Here is an 18,724-nt window from a genome sequence, read left to right as displayed (position 1 = left end):
GTGAACCAGAGCACTGACACAGCCTCGGTCAATTAGTGCTGAGGGGTTTTTTGTATTGACAGTAACTGTTGTGCCACCCACCCACTGCTGTATCACAGTGAGACACGCCCGCACAAAAACTGCACTCACTCTCTGTTCAGTACTGCCGCTCAATATTCACTACAAATAGACCAATATTTCTGAGCAATTTACAATTTATGCAGCAGTTTATAAAACACAATCCAGAAACATCTCCTCCAAGTATCAGAAATATTAAAACGAGCATTATATCCCAGGTCTGCAATTGCAGAAACTGTTAACGGTAAATATAAATAGAGTGAAAAGCACCATTATGTCTGTGGGTTTGCTCGGTTTAATGTTTAATTTTCTCTAAGTTAGGTTTGTCAGAAGCGGTTTGTGTTTTAGTTCTGATCACTGTCATTAACATTACACTTAAAACAGTTATTGACAATCAGGTTATGATGGAAGTTGCTGCACTCCCTCTCGAGCTGTTCTTGTTGAGGTCCAGCCCTGGTTCCTCTTACTGTGGTCTCTTGCACAGTAATAGATGGCGGTGTCTTCAGTCTTCAGGCTCATCATGTCCAAAGCGAAGATATTGTTCGAAAGGTCTTTGGACGGAGTAAATCGGCCCTGAATCTGTGGGTCATAGTAGGTGGTGTAAAATGAACTTCTGTATCCAACCAACCACTCCAGCCCCTGTCCGGGAACCTGTCTAATCCAGTTCATCCAGTTGCTGCCAAGATCGAAGCCACTGGTTTTACAGGTCAGTCTCAGGAAGCCGCCGGGACGCCCTGTTTCTGCCTCCAGCTGAGTCAACACAATCTCCGACTGGACACCTGTAAAAACATGTCAAATTACCGAGGATTAATCTTGGTGAAATGATTGCTGACTCTGGGTCATTCCAAAGGTAGGCTAATTCTGATACAGTAACAGTGAGAGACGTGGACAAGAAAAACTAATCACCGGATAAGAAAGTCAGCAACAAACTGAGAGAAATCGCCGAGTTCATTCTTCTGGTCATTTGGGGGAAATGGTTGTGTCAGGAACTCAGTGAACAAACCAACTCCCGGACTGTTGGATTCCGGTCCCAGTGAGCGTCATTTAAATACCCGGCAGAAGGCGCCGCCTTTTGATTCCCGGGTGGAGGCGGCGACTGGATCCAGGTCCCACCTTCCACACCCCCAAAAGAATGGACTCCGGGATTAACAATAGGTTAATAATAAAGTGGGCATTTTATCACTATCAGGATTTTCGTTTGCCTGAATCGATTCATTGCAATGTCTCCATTATTTCTAAAGGTGATATTGCAGTTCATCATCTCTGTATTAAAAAAAACTAATTCAACTGTAAACATGGTGCTTTTATTAACACGCCCCTAACAAAAAGACAAAACTAAAAGTAATAAAATTATATTTTCAGAAAATAAAGTAACATTGAGTCTAGCTTGCAACAATTCCGGGTCTCTATCACATTACAATAATAAAGCATAATTTATCAGAAGAATTGCTATCGATTTCTTTAATTAAATGCGGGGACGAAAACAAGTGATTCTATTTACAGTCTGGATGGCTATCACGGTACAATTTGGGTTTGGAGATAACAGGAATTTCCTCGCATTATATAGTGTCTCCTGACATTTTTCAAAATGTCCCTGAATGGAAGACAGCTCTGTCTAAATTAGGGGTAAAACAAACCCGCCTGCGTGAAAATTAAAGAGTGCGTTGGCAGAGAAACAGAGAAGCATAAAATTGAATTTGCCTTTTGACAGAGAATTTAATTAATCGGAACAGACACGGCGATCAGTAAAGTTGTCCTTCAGCATCCAAATTATCGCAGCTCATTTTGTTAGCCACCGGTTGTCTAATATTCGCTGGTATCAGGAACACAGGATATCAGGATTTGCGGCACATTACACATTATCACAAGAATATATATTTTACTTTCCACTGAATCAGGTTATAAACTGATAATTTATCTACTCGTTGGCAGATATGAGATGAACTATTGAATAATGGAAGTCAGATTATAGTGTACAACAGAACACTGTGCGAATCAGGAATAAGAGACGCTGCTGATAAAACGAGGTGCAGTACTTTGTGAATATTCCAGGTATCTCCGCTGTTCCATGCAGTTTCATGACGTTATTTTAATATTATTTATTTGCATTTTTTTTGTCTTTGCACTGATCTCAATTGAAGGGGGAATTGAGACCATCAACATCTCTCTCTCGCATTTCATGAAGCAGTTAATAAACAGACTTTAATGATTGGAATGGCATTTGCTTGGAAGTTACACAAATAAAACAGCATCTTGTCAATTTATTGTTTTCCGATACCATTTAATCACATAATGAACAGGGCATGAATGGAAACATTTGACACGAACGATTACGATTTAAAATGCGTCTTTCTTGTGGAAATGAAATATTTATCGTTTAAATGGCTGAATCCCATTTTGTCCATTCAGGTTCACGCTGATCTGTCCCACACAGTATTTGGCAGCAATCCAAGCTGCTGCCAAACGCTCAAAGTTATTGACAGGAAGCATCTGGGGGTGTTTGTGCAGTAAGTCAAATATCTGTTTCCTCAGTACTGACCGCTTGGCTGAAAGACAAATTCAAACTCTTCAATTGTCAATGAGGCCTATTTATAAAGAAATATACCCAGCAATAGTACAGGAGGCACTTTAATTATTTAAAGTTGTAAATCCAAATGAATTGCTCCCATTTCTCAAGAAAGGAGTTATGCAGCTTCTCTGGCACCCTGTTTGCACCAATGATGATTTTTCCAGTACATCAGGAGAGTGTGATGGATGAATAGAAAGAATTACAGGCAGACTGTGAGAGATGAGTCAGAGAGAGGATACATGTTGTAATACATGAACATTTATGTTTGTGTTTTCTTTCCCTTTATCCTTCCATGGCATGTTTCAGATGGAGGAAAGACCAGCACTTTTTGCCTGTCCCAAATTCCCTTGAACTAATTGGTTTTCTAGGCCACTTCTGAAGATATTAAAAATCCAGCCATTTTACTGTCCGTGTGGAGTCACATCCGTGTGAGACCAGGGAGCGATGGCAGATTTCCTTCATTGGGGAATCAGAGAGGTTCCTTTGGTCGCCATTAGTATCTATTCCAGATTTTTTAATTGAATTCAAACTCCACCAGCTGTAATGGTCCGATTTAAATCCCTGTCCTCACATCATTGTCCTGGGCCTCTGGATCACTGGGCCACTTCAATTAATATTACGTCACCATCTATTCAAACAATAAATGCATGACTGTGTTGATGCAGGAATGAATGACAGTTGAATGAATGACAGTTGAATGAATGACAGTTGAATGAATGACAGTTGGACGCCTGAATATTTTGATTGAGGAGTCAGTGAATGGACTGATGGATCATTGATAGATGTTACTGAAAAATGCTGTTCTACGTTCCCATATTTGTGCTTGACTATTTCATAAATTGAATCAGCTCCTTTATTCCATTTGTGTCAGTCTAATATCTCCAATTCTTCCAGAGTGTCTGGGTGAACTCCATCCCGAGTTTATCGGGAGTTAGCAAGCTGATCCTCACGAAGAAATAGACGAGATGTTCCTGCGGCTCAGATGGTTCATTTCTCTGCTGATGCTGAATCTTCATATCCAAGATAAAAAGAGTGAACATGATTAGTTTGAGGAGGGACGATTATAATACTTGAAACATGTGGTTCTTTCACGTGCAACAAATCACTCAACATGCCCTCACCCAAATTAATGAAGGTAACAGGGTGAAAAGTAAATAAGGTAGCAACAGAAATATTGTGAAACTCACTGGACAACTACAAGTGTTACATTACTTCCCAAAACAGTGTAATAATGAATCGGGATTTAAAGATTCAGTAACTTCACATGAGCTACAGGTAGTTTCATTTATATCATGACTTTGAAAATCATTACACACTCCAGTTATGTTTGATTTGATTTGATTTATTATTGTCACATGTATTAACAGACAGTGAAAAGTATTGTTCCTTGTGCGCTTCCCAGACAAAACATACCGTTCATAAAGAAGGAAACGAGAGAGTGCAGAATGCAGTGTTACAGTCATAGCTAGGGTGCAGAGAAAGATTAACTTAATGCAAGGTAAGTCCATTCAAAAGTCTGACAGCAGCAGGGAAGAAGCTGTTCCTGAGTCGGTTGGTACGTGACCTCAGACTTTTGCATCTTTTTCCCGAAGGAAGAAGGTGGAAGAGAGAATGTCCGGGGTGCGTGGGGTCCTTAATTATGCTGGCAGCTTTGCCGAGGCAGCGGGAATTGTAGACAGAGTCAATGGATGGGACGCAGGTTTGCGTGATGGATTGGGCTACATTCAAGACCTTTTGTAGTTCCTTGCGGTCTTGAGCAGAGCACGAGTTGTGATACAACCAGAAATAATGCTTTATATGGTGCATCTGTAAACGTTGGTGAGAGTCGTTGCTCACATGCCAAATTTCCTTAGTCTTCTGGGAAAATAGAGGCGTTGATGAGCTTTCTTAGCTGTAGTGTCGACATGGGGGGACGAGGACATGTTGTTGGTGATCTGGACACCTAAAAACTTGAAGCTCTCGACTCTTTCTACTTCGTCCCCATTGATGTAGACAGGGGCATGTTGTCCTTTACACTTCCTGAAGTCGATGACAATCTCCTTCGTTTTGTTTGCATTAACGGAGAGATTATTGTTGCCCCACTAGTTCATCAGACTCTCTATCTCATTCCTGTACTGTCTCGTCATTGCTGGAGATCCGACCCACTACAGTGGTGTCGTCAGCAAACTTGAAAATCGAATTGGAGGGGAATTTGACCACACAGCCATAGGTATATAAGTCGAGGGGCTGAGAACACAGCCGAGTGGGGCAACGGTGTTGAAGATGATCGTGGAGGACGTGTTGTTGCCTATCCTTACTGATTGTCGTCTGTGAGTTAGGAAGTTCAGGATCCAGCCGCAGAGGGAGGGGCCCAGGCCCAGGCCACGGAGTTTGGAGATAAGTTTTGTGGTAATAATAGTGTTGAAGGCTGAGCTGTAGTCATTAAATAGGAGTCTGACATAGGTGTCCTTGTTATCTAGGAGTTTCAGGAGGTTTTGTGTGATGATGAGGTGTTTACTTGTCAACAAAGATCCGAGGCGACTGGGTAGCTGCTCACTATCATCGGTCGGAATCAATTCCATTTCCCACTGAATTCTGAAGCAGATTTTGTTCCGTGGTGACAGAAAGGCCAATATACTGTCAATAAATGTTGATATCAATAAATGATACGAAGCAAAGTTGTATAGAATGAAATACTGAAAACAAACAGCAAAAGCTGGAAAATCTCAGCATCTGCGGAGACAGAATAGAGCCAACGTTTCGAGTCTGGATGACGCTTCGGCAGAGTATTCCTGATGAGTTGGAGAGATCATCATTGTTTCTAACAAGATGTCAGGGAATCTGCATATCTTTCCTCTAAAATGGGAATAGATCAAACGGTTAGTTTTTAATGATATACACTATTTCGATCCACATACAAGTTGTGTCAATTCACATACCGATCCCAAATGTCATAATCAACTTCTCCATGCTAACTAACATAATCAACGTCTCAATCACCAACTATATCCTTAAAAAAACTTTCTAATCCCTATCTACCCTTATCATTTACCAATTTCATCACCATCTTCAATTTCCTCCAAATTAAGAAGGATCATCCAGACTCGAAACGTTGGCTCTATTCTCTCTCCACAGATGCTATAAGACCTGTTGAGATTTTCCAGAATTTCTTTCAGTTTCAGTTTCCAGAATCCGCAGCATTTAGCTTTTATCAAAATGCTGAACATAATTTGTAAAATAATTGTTTATCTTTCTGAATTGATGGTAATTGGTGAATTGGAACAACCCCGCCTGGAAATTCCACTACAAGACACACATAAACCTGACTTGGACATATATTACCATTCCTTTGCTGTCAGTTGAACGGCAATCCAGGATCACCCGCCCTAACATCACTGTGGATGTACCTACACTGCAGGTTGTGTAGCGGTTCAAGAAGGCGGCTCACCAACAACTTACCGAAAGCAATTAGCCAATTAGCAATTGGGAATAAATGGTGGCCTAGACAGTTTCGCCCACCTTCCATAAAGTCATTTTAAATATACTAATCCTAATGTATGAGAACTGGTGAATGAAATTATTAAATTGCGAATGGATGGTACTTAGTGAAAATAATTACTATCTTTCTGCACAATTATTACATTCTCCTTAACTGCTGGAAGATTTAAAGTTTTAATTTATTTATTAATGTCACAAGTAGGCTTACATTAACACTGCAATGAATTACTGTGAAAACCCCTAGTCGCCACACTCTGGCGCCTGTTCGGGTACACTGAGGGAGAATTTAGCCTGGCAAGTGCACCTAACCAGCATGTCTTTTCGTACTGTGGAAGGAAACTGGAGCACCGAGAGGAAGTACACGGAGACACGGGGAGAATGTGCAGACTCCACACAGACAGTGACACAAGCCGGGAACCAAACCACCATGGCGTTGTGAGGCAACAGATCTCGCCACTGTGCCATCGTGCCGCCCACCATTCCACAAGAGATGCATGATTCAAATTCATAATACTATTTGAAAACAAAACCGATAGAAGAACATAAGAACATAAGAACATAAGAAATAGGAGCAGGAGTAGACCATCTAGCCCCTCGAGCCTGCCCCGCCATTCAATAAGATCATGGCTGATCTGACGTGGATCAGTACCACTTACCCGCCTGATCCCCATAACCCTTAATTCCCTTACCGATCAGGAATCCATCCATCCGCGCTTTAAACATATTCAGCGAGGTAGCCTCCACCACCTCAGTGGGCAGAGAATTCCAGAGATTCACCACCCTCTGGGAGAAGAAGTTCCTCCTCAACTCTGTCTTAAACCGACCCCCCTTTATTTTGAGGCTGTGTCCTCTAGTTTTAACTTCCTTACTAAGTGGAAAGAATCTCTCCGCCTCCACCCTATCCAGCCCCCGCATTATCTTATAAGTCTCCATAAGATCCCCCCTCATCCTTCTAAACTCCAACGAGTACAAACCCAATCTCCTCAGCCTCTCCTCATAATCCAAACCCCTCATCTCCGGTATCAACCTGGTGAACCTTCTCTGCACTCCCTCCAATGCCAATATATCCTTCCTCATATAAGGGGACCAATACTGCACACAGTATTCCAGCTGCGGCCTCACCAATGACCTGTACAGGTGCATCAAGACATCCCTGCTTTTATATTCTATCCCCCTCGCAATATAGGCCAACATCCCATTTGCCTTCTTGATCACCTGTTGTACCTGCAGACTGGGCTTTTGCGTCTCATGCACAAGGACCCCCAGGTCCCTTTGCACGGTAGCATGTTTTAATTTGTTTCCATTGAGATAGTAATCCCATTTGTTATTATTTCCTCCAAAGTGTATAACCTCGCATTTCTCAACGTTATACTCCATTTGCCATATCCTCGCCCACTCACTCAGCCTGTCCAAATCTCTCTGCAGATCTTCTCCGTCCTCCACACGATTCACTTTTCCACTCATCTTTGTGTCGTCTGCAAACTTCGTTACCCTACACTCCGTCCCTTCCTCCAGATCATCTATATAAATGGTAAACAGTTGCGGCCCGAGTACCGATCCCTGCGGCATGCCACTAGTTACCTTCCTCCAACCGGAAAAACACCCATTTATTCCGACTCTTTGCTTCCTGTCGGATAGCCAGTCCCCAATCCACTTTAACACACTACCCCCAACTCCGTGTGCCCTAATCTTCTTCAGCAGCCTTTTATGGGGCACCTTATCAAACGCCTTTTGGAAATCCAAAAACACCGCATCCACCGGTTCTCCTCCATCAACCGCCCTAGTCACATCTTCATAAAAATCCAACATGTTCATCAAGCACGACTTTCCCCTCATGAATCCATGCTGCGTCTGATTGATCGAACCATTTCTATCCAGATGCCCTGCTATCTCCTCTTTAATAATGGATTCCAGCATTTTCCCTACTACAGACGTTAAGCTGACCGGCTTATAGTTACCTGCCTTTTGTCTCCTTCCTTTTTTAAACAGCGGCGTAACATTAGCCGTTTTCCAATCAACCGGCACTACCCCAGAATGCAACGAGTTTTGATAAATAATCACTAACGCATCCACTATTACCTCTGACATTTCTTTCAATACCCTGGGATGCATTCCATCCGGACCCGGGGACTTGTCCACCTTCAGTCCCATTAGTCTACCCAGCACTGCCTCTCTGGTAACATTAATTGTATTAAGTATTTCTCCTGCTGCCAACCCTCTATCGTTAATATTTGGCAAACTATTTGTGTCTTCAACAACTACAGACATATCTCAATCATAGCATCACGGGAAAGATCTTTGCCAGGTTCACACTTGAAATACATCAGACCGGGTGGACCTGATGTGCAGTGTAGTGATTGTGTTGGAAGATTTCCTCCAGCCAACAACTGCTCCATGTGCCATATGTGTCCATAACTTGAACTTACTTTGGTCAACCTTGCTAAGACATTCAACAACATCAGCAGAGTAGGGACTGCAGGATTTTTGGGGATAATTGTCTCCACACAAAGCTTTTAACAACCATTCATGATACAAAAAGCGATGACACACAATGACAAATGGCAGATTAATGGGCAGCACTTGTGACAGAATTAAGCTTTCAAACATTGAACATAGAACATAGAACATAGAACATAGAACATTACAGCGCAGAACAGGCCCTTCGGCCCACGATGTTGCACCGACCAGTTAAAAAAAAAAAAAACTGTGACCCTCCAACCTAAACCAATTTCTTTTCGTCCATGAACCTATCTACGGATCTCTTAAACGCCCCCAAACTAGGCGCATTTACTACTGATGCTGGCAGGGCATTCCAATCCCTCACCACCCTCTGGGTAAAGAACCTACCCCTGACATCGGTTCTATAACTACCCCCCCTCAATTTAAAGCCATGCCCCCTCGTGCTGGATTTCTCCATCAGAGGAAAAAGGCTATCACTATCCACCCTATCTAAACCTCTAATCATCTTATATGTTTCAATAAGATCCCCTCTTAGCCGCCGCCTTTCCAGCGAAAACAATCCCAAATCCCTCAGCCTCTCCTCATAGGATCTCCCCTCCATACCAGGCAACATCCTGGTAAACCTCCTCTGCACCCTCTCCAAAGCCTCCACATCCTTCCTGTAATGTGGGGACCAGAACTGCACACAGTACTCCAAGTGCGGCCGCACCAGAGTTGTGTACAGTTGCAACATAACGCTACGACTCCTAAATTGGTCTCCTCAATCATCAAAAAACGTGAAATATGTAAAGGACGCCAATCCGAAATGGGTGTGTTTATTATGTGTCCATCATGTACTGTAAATAGAAGGATGCAAGTGGTCATTGTGAAATTATTTTGTATAAAACATGATATATTTCACATGTACTGTAAATGGAAGGATGCAAGTGGTCATTGTGAAATTAACTTGCATAAAACATGATATATTTCACATAACACACACACACACACAAATATATGCTCAATTAGGGTCCCGCCAGGAGCACTCGATTCCAGAAATGCTTTAAAATGAGTGCAAATATAGATAAAAAAATTAAATTAAAGAGGTGAAGAGAGAATGCCTTCCCTTGACATCGTAGCAGCAAGTGACCGTTTGTAGCATTAAGGAGCCCGAGCGAAACTACAGTCAATGGGAATCAGGGGGAAAACAATCCACTGGCTGGAGTCATACTGAGCACAAAGAAAAATGGTTGTGGTTGTTGATGACCAGTCATCTCAGTCACAGGGCATTGCTACAGAAAGTCTTCGGGTTAGTGACCTAGCCTCAAGCTTCATCCTTCATCAACGTTTAGAAGTGGGATGTTCACTGATGACTGCGCAAAGTTCAGCACCAGTTGTGACTCCTCAAATACTGACACAGTCTGTGTCCGTATGCAGAAAGACTTAGAAAACATTCAGTCTTGGGCTAACGACTGGCAAGTAACATTAATGCCACACAAGTGGCAGGCAATGACAGTCTCCAATGAGGGAGATTCCAACCATCACTCTGACATTAATCGGCCTTACACATCGCTGAATTCGCCCACTATCAACATCCTAGGAATTATAATACGTGAAAATCTGAACCGGAACAGATATTTCAATCATGTAGCTACAAGAGCAGGTCAGATGCTAGGAGCTCTGCGGTGAACAACGCTCCTCCTGAATTCCCAAACCCTATCCATCATCTACCAGGCAAAAGTCATGACTATGAACAAAGAATAAAGGTTAGTACAGCACTGGAACAGGCCCTTCTGCCCACCAAGTATGTGCCGACACAGTTGATTGAATGTTTTCTACTTGCCTGACGTGTGCCACTCAAAAAGCTCAATGCCATTCTGCAAAGAGTAGCTGCCTGGAAGCTACTTTCCAACAGCTTTCCAAAGCTTGCCACCACATTCTCAAAGGAAATCAGGGTTTGCCAACAAATGCTGACTTTACCATTGACGCGCAAATCACATGAAATAATTTTAAACAGGCCATATCTCTGCCTATATTCAACTGGCCTCTGTCACGATCTGTGTTACACTAATCTGTGACTGGGTCACATTCCAGGAGTTCCTATGTAAGTTTTTCCCTGCACCCGGCGCAATATCGGGCGCTCATATACGAGACTTAGACCCTATTTATATTATAATTTCTAAGTTTTGGCTGCACTGAGCCATGTCTCTGCTAATCTGAAAAGAGGCCGTGTCTCAATTTTTACTGCCTCAGAACATTTACCACTGTATACTAAACTGGAAGAACTGCCTTCATGCATAACACATGGTTCTGTCACAGTTATTATGTAATAGTTCATTAGATTTTAATAAACTAAATCCTGTTTACGTTAATGCTGCATCAGTCCATGTATTTGTTCATTTAAGACTATGTCACGTCTCTGTTATTATTGCATTTTGCAATATGTCCTAATTGCTGCATTGTCTAAATCTCAGTGTGTACCAGTCTGGGTCCTGTATCAGTAATTATTACTAATACACTGGACTCTGTCTCAGTTTATATCTGTCTCGGTCCTGTGTCAGCAATTATTACTAATACACTTGGCTACGTCTCAGCTTATATCAGTCTAGGTCCCCTATCATTAATTACTAATAATGTACGAGGCTCTGCCTCAGTTAATATCGGACAAGCTTCTGTATCCAGAAAAACTGCACTAGACATTATCTCAGTTTTATTTTCCTAGACAATGTCATCGACATTATTTTAAATGGTTCTTTCAAGGGATGTGTGTGTCACTGGAAAGACCAGCATTTGACCTTCGACCATCCCCACATGGCACTCGGCACTAACTCATTTCTATTTTGTTGGATCAGGCTCCTGTTTATATTTACATACAGTCTGTCTCTGTTAACAGTCTGCTGGACCAGAACTCAGTTTATATAGCATTAGATATACTCTCTGGTTATATGATATTTGATCGTGATCCTGTACACGTTTCACTAGACTGGGTCAGTGTTTTTCCTGCACTGAACTATACCTCTGCTTGAATTATGTCTGTATGACTCCACGGTTCTGCAAGAAGAAGTGACAATGTGTTCGTGGAAAGACATTGCTATCTGACAGGATCCTGAAACGGGCAGTATTGAATCGACAGTGTTTGGTTGGTGCAGGCTTGGAGGGTCGAAGGACCTGTTCCTGGGCTGTAATTTTCTTGTTCTTTGTTCTTTGTTGACAGTGCATGCAACATAGGGCTTGGTATCCATTTTCAATGCAGTCAGCAGAAGTAGATTTCAGATAACGCTTCTTATTTTCCGCTGCCCAAGACTTCATAGAATTTACATGTTTAGAAGGATGCAGAAAGAAAACTATTTTCTCCCAAACACTTTCCTAATTTGTGGCATTGACCAGTGCAATAAAAACTGACACCATGTCCAATGCAATATAAACGTGGACAGGGTCAAGTGCAGAAATAAGACTGCTTTTATTAACAGGGGGCTGGAGTTTAAGAGCCGTGGGGTTATGCTGCAATTGTACAGGACCTTGGTGAGACCACATTTGGAATATTGTGTGCAGTTCTGGTCACCTCGCTATAAGAAGGATGTGGAAGCGCTGGAAAGAGTGCAGAGGAGATTTACCAGGATGCTGCCTGGTTTGGAGGGTAGGTCTTATGAGGAAAGGTTGAGGGAGCTAGGGCTGTTCTCTCTGGAGCGGAGGAGGCTGAGGAGAGACTTAATAGAGGTTTATAAAATGATGAAGGGAATAGATAGAGTGAACGTTCAAAGACTATTTCCTCGGGTGGATGGAGCTATTACGAGGGGGCATAACTATAGGGTTCGTGGTGGGAGATACAGGAAGGATATCAGAGGTAGGTTCTTTACGCAGAGAGTGGTTGGGGTGTGGAATGGACTGCCTGCAGTGATAGTGGAGTCAGACACTTTAGGAACATTTAAGCGGTTATTGGATAGGCACATGGAGCACACCAGGATAATAGGGAGTGGGATAGCTTGATGTTGGTTTCAGATAAAGCTCGGCACAACATCGTGGGCCGAAGGGCCTGTTCTGTGCTGTTCTATGTTCTAACTCGTTTAGTACAAACAGAGACAGGTCTAAATTAATATAAACAGAGACAGCGTCTAGTTTGATATAAACAGAAACATGTGACCTATCATATAAATAGAGATGGCGTCTAATTTGGTATAATCAGAGAAAGGATCTAGTTTAATATGCGTAGAGATAGGGTCTAATGCCACATAAACAGAAACATGGCCTTATATAACAGAAACTGACACAGGATTAATTATAAAGAGACTGGTTCAATCCGAATGAAATTTGGAGAGACGGGCTCCTGTCCCATGAAAAACTCACAGGACAGGAGAAACATGGGGTTAGCTGCAGAATGTAAAGTTCCCTCCACATTGACAAATTAAACACTCCCAAGACAGGAAACGCATGAGTTAGATATCCAAATCAAACATCCCTTGAACAGGTAGACTCTGTAGAAACAGAGTGAAACTCCCTCTACAAAGTCTGCTCAAACATAATGAAGGCATATAGGTAAAACCACTTTTGCACTCTTCATTCAGAGATTCGGGAGGCAAGATTGAACTTGTGTTAGGTACAGGGGGAAGAGCCCTGTCCACAGTCCGATAAAACCCACCCAGGTCAGGTACAGCAGAGATTAGATACGGATTAAATCTCCCTTTACAAAGTCAATTTAAATATTCAAAGAGCAAGTACAGTGAGTTTAGATGCAGAGTAAATATTCCTCTCGACTATCCAATCCAACACTCCAAGAGCAGGGAAAACACGGGTTAAATACAGGGAAAGTTTCTTTGGTACTGCCACATCGAAGTCTGTACTAGGTACAGCCGAGGTTACATACAGCGGAAAATGTAGCAAACATTCCAGATCATAGAATGCTCAAGAGATCTTTTAGAGTAAAGCTCCCTCACCGATTTCAATTCATTGAATTACATTCTTTGAAAAGCCTATAATTCTGGCTGAGAGAATACATTGGGCAGACATTGACCTCATGTTGTGGAGGGAAGACGATGAGCCATCGTGGAGAGACAAGACACAGAACCAGACAGGAGAAATACCGAGAGAGAGATGAAACACAGAAAATCTCCACAAACACATTTGCCGTGTCATTATATTTCGGAATCAGAGGGATTCTTTCTTAATTCTGAACATAGATATCATCCTATCTCATTTCCTCAAATAATTGATGAAGAAATAATGTCAAAAAACAATCATTACTGGAATCCGTTGATCGATTTGCATGTTTGTCTCTATTTCTGTGCTGTGTTGGTGGGGAAATATTTGCTGTGTTTTTGTCAGTCAACAATCTAATCTGGGATTTCTATTTCTGTGTTTATTTACATAAACACCTCACTGTTTACAATGAAATGTTCATGGCAGCAAAATCAGATAAACCGTCATTTATTCATTAGTTTCATCACAAAATAGCGGTTATTTTAAGAATATTAACAGTTGGTTCAAAATGGAATGAAAACGTTTTAACATACATTACACCAGATGCTATTTAATTAAAACAATATAATCCATTCTATTTAAGAATTTGTTCCGAAAGTTCTGATGTCACAATCAATAAATTACCTGTGAACAGGCTGGTATTCCACTGAATGTTAATTTGATTGATCGTTTAATTTGCTTCAACGAGACCAGTTAAAACAAACAGATCTGATGAGTGAAATATTCCTGTCACAAATTGTGATGCCACTCACACGAGGGAAGAATAAAAATTCCAGTGTGGTTATCACTAAGAGATCCAATTAGCATTGCTCCCTTACAACGACAGGGAAGAGGGTTCGATTCCAACCTTGTGCGACTGTCTGTGTGTGGTTTTCACATTCTATCCATGTCCATGTGAGTTTCCTCCGGGTGTTCCGGATTCCTTCCACAGTCCAAGGATGTGCAAGGTAGGTGGATTGGCTACGATAAATTGCCCCTTAGCGTCCAACGATGTGCAACGTAGAATCATAGGATCCCTACAATGCAGAAGGAGACCATTCGGTGCATCAAGTCTGCAGCAGTTCGCCAGGAGAGTATAATTCCCAAGGCCAAGGTGGATTGGCTATGCTAAATTGCGCCATATTGTCCAACTAGGGGGATTAGCCTGTGAATATTTGCGGTTGTCGGGATAGGATTAGCCTGTGAATATTTGCGGTTGTCGGGATAGGATGAAGGCAGGGCCGTTGCAGAGATGATGGACAGAATGGCTTCCTTCTGCACTGTAGGGATTCTATGATTCCATGGTGCTATGATCAGGTAGATGAGTGGCTATATTCACATTAATCTCAACGCTTCCAAGGTATTAAACTTTCATTTTTGTAGAGCTTGCAGGCATAGATCGCTTTACCCGACGTCATGTCATCCCAAAGTTCTTAAAGCTCACTGATCTACCTTTGCTGAATTTAGTCGCTGTTGTAATGTTGGAAATACAGCAGGAAATTTGCGTACAGCAAGCTCCCACAAACCGAGGTGTGATTAATGGCCAGTAAGTTTGTGATTTTAGTTGAAGAATGAGTATTAGGGTACGATATTGGAGAGAACAGCCTTGCTCTTCAGAATTAGATCAATCAGATTTTGCATCCTGGCATCGATTTTAAATGTGAATCTGGTTCTCTCTCTGCTGATGCACACTGACCTGCTGAGTAGCATTTGTGTTGCTTTAATTTTAGATTTCCAGAATTTGCAGCACTTTACACTGTTGTTATTGATCCTCTGGATGTGAGCATCACTGACAAAGCCAACATTAATTGTCCCTGCTGAGAAGGCGGTTGTGAACCACCTTGATGAAACCTGCCCTCTGGATGTGTTTATTATTTGATTTTCCATAGCAGCTTTGATACAACTGACTGGCCTGCTCGGCAATTTCAGTAGTGGCTAAGAGTCATTTTCATCATAGTGAAACTGGAGTCTATGTAGGACAGACAGGGTAAACTTAGGAATCTTCCGGTTTCAGTTATTTCTGAACAGAAGGTGTTGTTTGAAGTATGAAAACAAATTACTGTGGATTCTGGAATTGAACCCAAAATAGAAAATGCTGGAAAATCTCAGAAGGCCTGGCAATAACGGTGAGGAGAGAAAAGAGCTGAGGTTTCGAGTCCAGATGATCTTTTGACAAAGCGTCATCTGGACTAGAAAAGTCAGCTCTTCTCTCTCCTTACAGATGCTGCCGACTTGCTGAGATTTTCCAGCATTTTCTCTTTACGTTGTTTGAAGTGTCTTTGGGCAGAGTAAATGGATTCTGAATCCATGGGGCGGAGGAATTGTAGGTTGTCCCAAGACTATCGTACTGAAGAAGACATGATAAACACTGTTCAGGGACCTGTCGTACCCAGATTATCCAGTTGCTGCCAATATTGAACGCGTTGGCTTTACATGTCAGTCTCAGTCAGCCTCAGGGATGCCCAGTTTCTGCCTCTGGCTGAGTCAACACAACCTCCGATTCTACACTTGTAAAAATATCTAAAATCCTATGAAAACAAAACGCCACGCACCCCGGACATAGTCTCTCATCGTTTTTTTTCATCGGGAACAAGATACAAAAGTCTGAGGACACGTACAAACCGACTCAAAAACAACTTCTTTCCTGCTGAAATCAGATATTTGAATTGACCGACCTCGCACGAAGTTGATCTTTCTCTACCCCCCAGCTATGACTGCAAAATTACATTCTTCACTCTCCCCCTTCCTTCCCTATGTACGTTATGCTCTGACGGTATAGTGCGCAAGAAACAATAATTTTCACTGTGTATTAATATGTGTGATAAATCAATAATAAATCAAATGAAATGAAATCAAATCAAATATATCAAAAACGCCAAGGATTATTCCTGGTGAATTGATTGCTGACACTGGAACATTCCAGAGACAGACTAACACTGAAGCAGTAACAGTGAGATCCATTGTCATGTCTTTGCTAGTCCAAGAGGTGAAATTGCATTTGAGCATCTGTAATAGAAAAGAAACAATTTCATTGTTAATAAAGTGTCTTTATTTCTGCATCCCTTCACAAGGGAATGGACATAAACAGATGACATTACATTATCAGGGTAAAGACGTCAGTCTGATTTACAATAATTCTGTGTCTCTAAGACATTGTAGCAAAGTATAATTAATTAGAGGAATTATTATCGATTTATGTAACTTAATGCAGGGATGATTGTATTTCAGGTGTGGATAGCTATCATTGTACCTTGGAACTGGATATAAGAAGATGGGAAACACTGGCCTAGTGTTATTATCGCTGGACAATTCATCGACAAACTCAACTAATGTTCTCAGGATGCTGTGAGGCAGCCGTGGTAACCATTATGCCACTGTGTCGCCCATTAATGAATTAACAATAGAAACTCCTCGTATGATACCATGTTACATCTTATATTTCCCCAACAGCTCCTTAATCCTGTGAAAATTAACGGTGAAATAAACCTTCTTGACTTACAAATAAGCATTTAGTTAACAGAAACACATAAAATTGACATTGACTTTTGACAATGAAGCGAATAAATCAGAACGGACACGACGACCAGGAAAGTACTCCTTCAGCATCCAAATCATGATAGCTCATTTTATTGGCCACCGGCTGTCTAACATTCATTGGTATTGAGAACACAGGACATCAGGACTTTGCGGCATAGTACACAACATCGCAAGAATAAATATTTTATCTTCCACTGAACCAGGTTATGAACTGGTCATTTCTTCATTCATTAGCAGTTATGAGAGGGACTGTTAAATAATCGAAATCAGATTATGCTGTACAACAGAACATGGTGCTAATCAGGTATAATAGACGTTGCCTCTTTAATGAGATGCAGAACACTGAGAATATTCCAGGAATCCCCGCTGTTAAAGGCAGATATATGATTTTCTTTTGCTTTTAATTATTTTCATATTTGTGCCATTACACTGATCTCATGGGGCTGAGGGATTGGGGATGTCAGTATCACAAAGAGGCTTTAATCGTTGGAAGAATATTTTTTTGGAAGCTATACAAATGAAATAGCATCAAGTCAATTTACTAGTTTCCAATACTGTTTAATCACATAATGAACAGTGCATTCATTTAAAATATTTGCTTAGAAGGAATACCATTTAAACGTGTCTTTCTTGTGGGAATAAAACATTTGTTGTATAACTGTTGATTTATTTAAACGAAGATTTATAGGGTTCACTTGTTTACAATAACCTCACTAATCGTAAATCACACCAGGTTCCAGTGACTTAACCAAATGGCAAGAAAGAATGCTTTAAATGGTGAATTTGGAAAGTTTATTAACGATTAAAAATGTAACGAGAGAAGGATAAAAAAAGCAAAGAATCTATTAACAGTAAAAGGAGAAAGCTTAACTTGAACAATTGAACAGACTTCTCTCCATCCTTCTCAGGCCAGGACAAAAAGTGACCGCTCCGAAAACATGGATAACTTGTAAAATCAACAGCTTTCAACACCTCTTTGTAGGGCACAGTGGTTAGCACGGCTGCCTCACAGCGCCAGGGACCCGGCTTGGGTCACTGTCTGTGCAGAGTCTGCATATTCTCCCCCTGTCTGTGTGGATTTTCTCCCACAGACCGAAGGACTTGCTGGTTAGGTACATTGAGCATGCTAAATTCTCCCTCAGTTTACCCGAACAGGCGCCAGAGTGTGGTGACTGGGGGATTTTCAGAGTAACTTCATTGCAGTGTGAATGCGTGACTCTAATAAATAAACTTAAAAAAACCTTGAACTTCGAAAAACTTCGACCAAATTGGTTTCTTGAATCCCCTTTTTTATACTTTCAAAATGTAGAAAGCCCAGCTCAGCCAATTGTTGGGAATTAGCCAATTGGTCTTTAACTTGTCAATAATGAAACTGGTTTGGTTTTTAGCAAGTTGCACACATTGTCTGAATTTTAAGACAATTCTTTCTCTCAAACGATATCTCTTAGCTTGGGGTAGCCTGAGTGTTGACCAATAATTGGTTAACATCAGTCATTCAATGTTGAGACATCTTGAACAGGAGCCGATTCATTCCCTCCAGTCAAGGTTAACAAAGTATTAGTTTATTTATTAGTGTCACCAGTAGGCTTATGTTAACACTGCAATGAAGTTCCTGTGAAAATCCCTTAGTTGCCACACTCTGGCGTCTGATTGGATACACTGATTGAGAATTTAACATGGCTAATGCACCTA

This window comes from Mustelus asterias, unplaced genomic scaffold (assembly GCF_964213995.1).
Source record: "Mustelus asterias unplaced genomic scaffold, sMusAst1.hap1.1 HAP1_SCAFFOLD_77, whole genome shotgun sequence".
NCBI classification, from domain to species: Eukaryota; Metazoa; Chordata; class Chondrichthyes; order Carcharhiniformes; family Triakidae; genus Mustelus; species Mustelus asterias.
The sequence above is the reverse complement of the archived record's forward strand: the minus strand, read 5'-3'. Positions refer to the sequence as shown.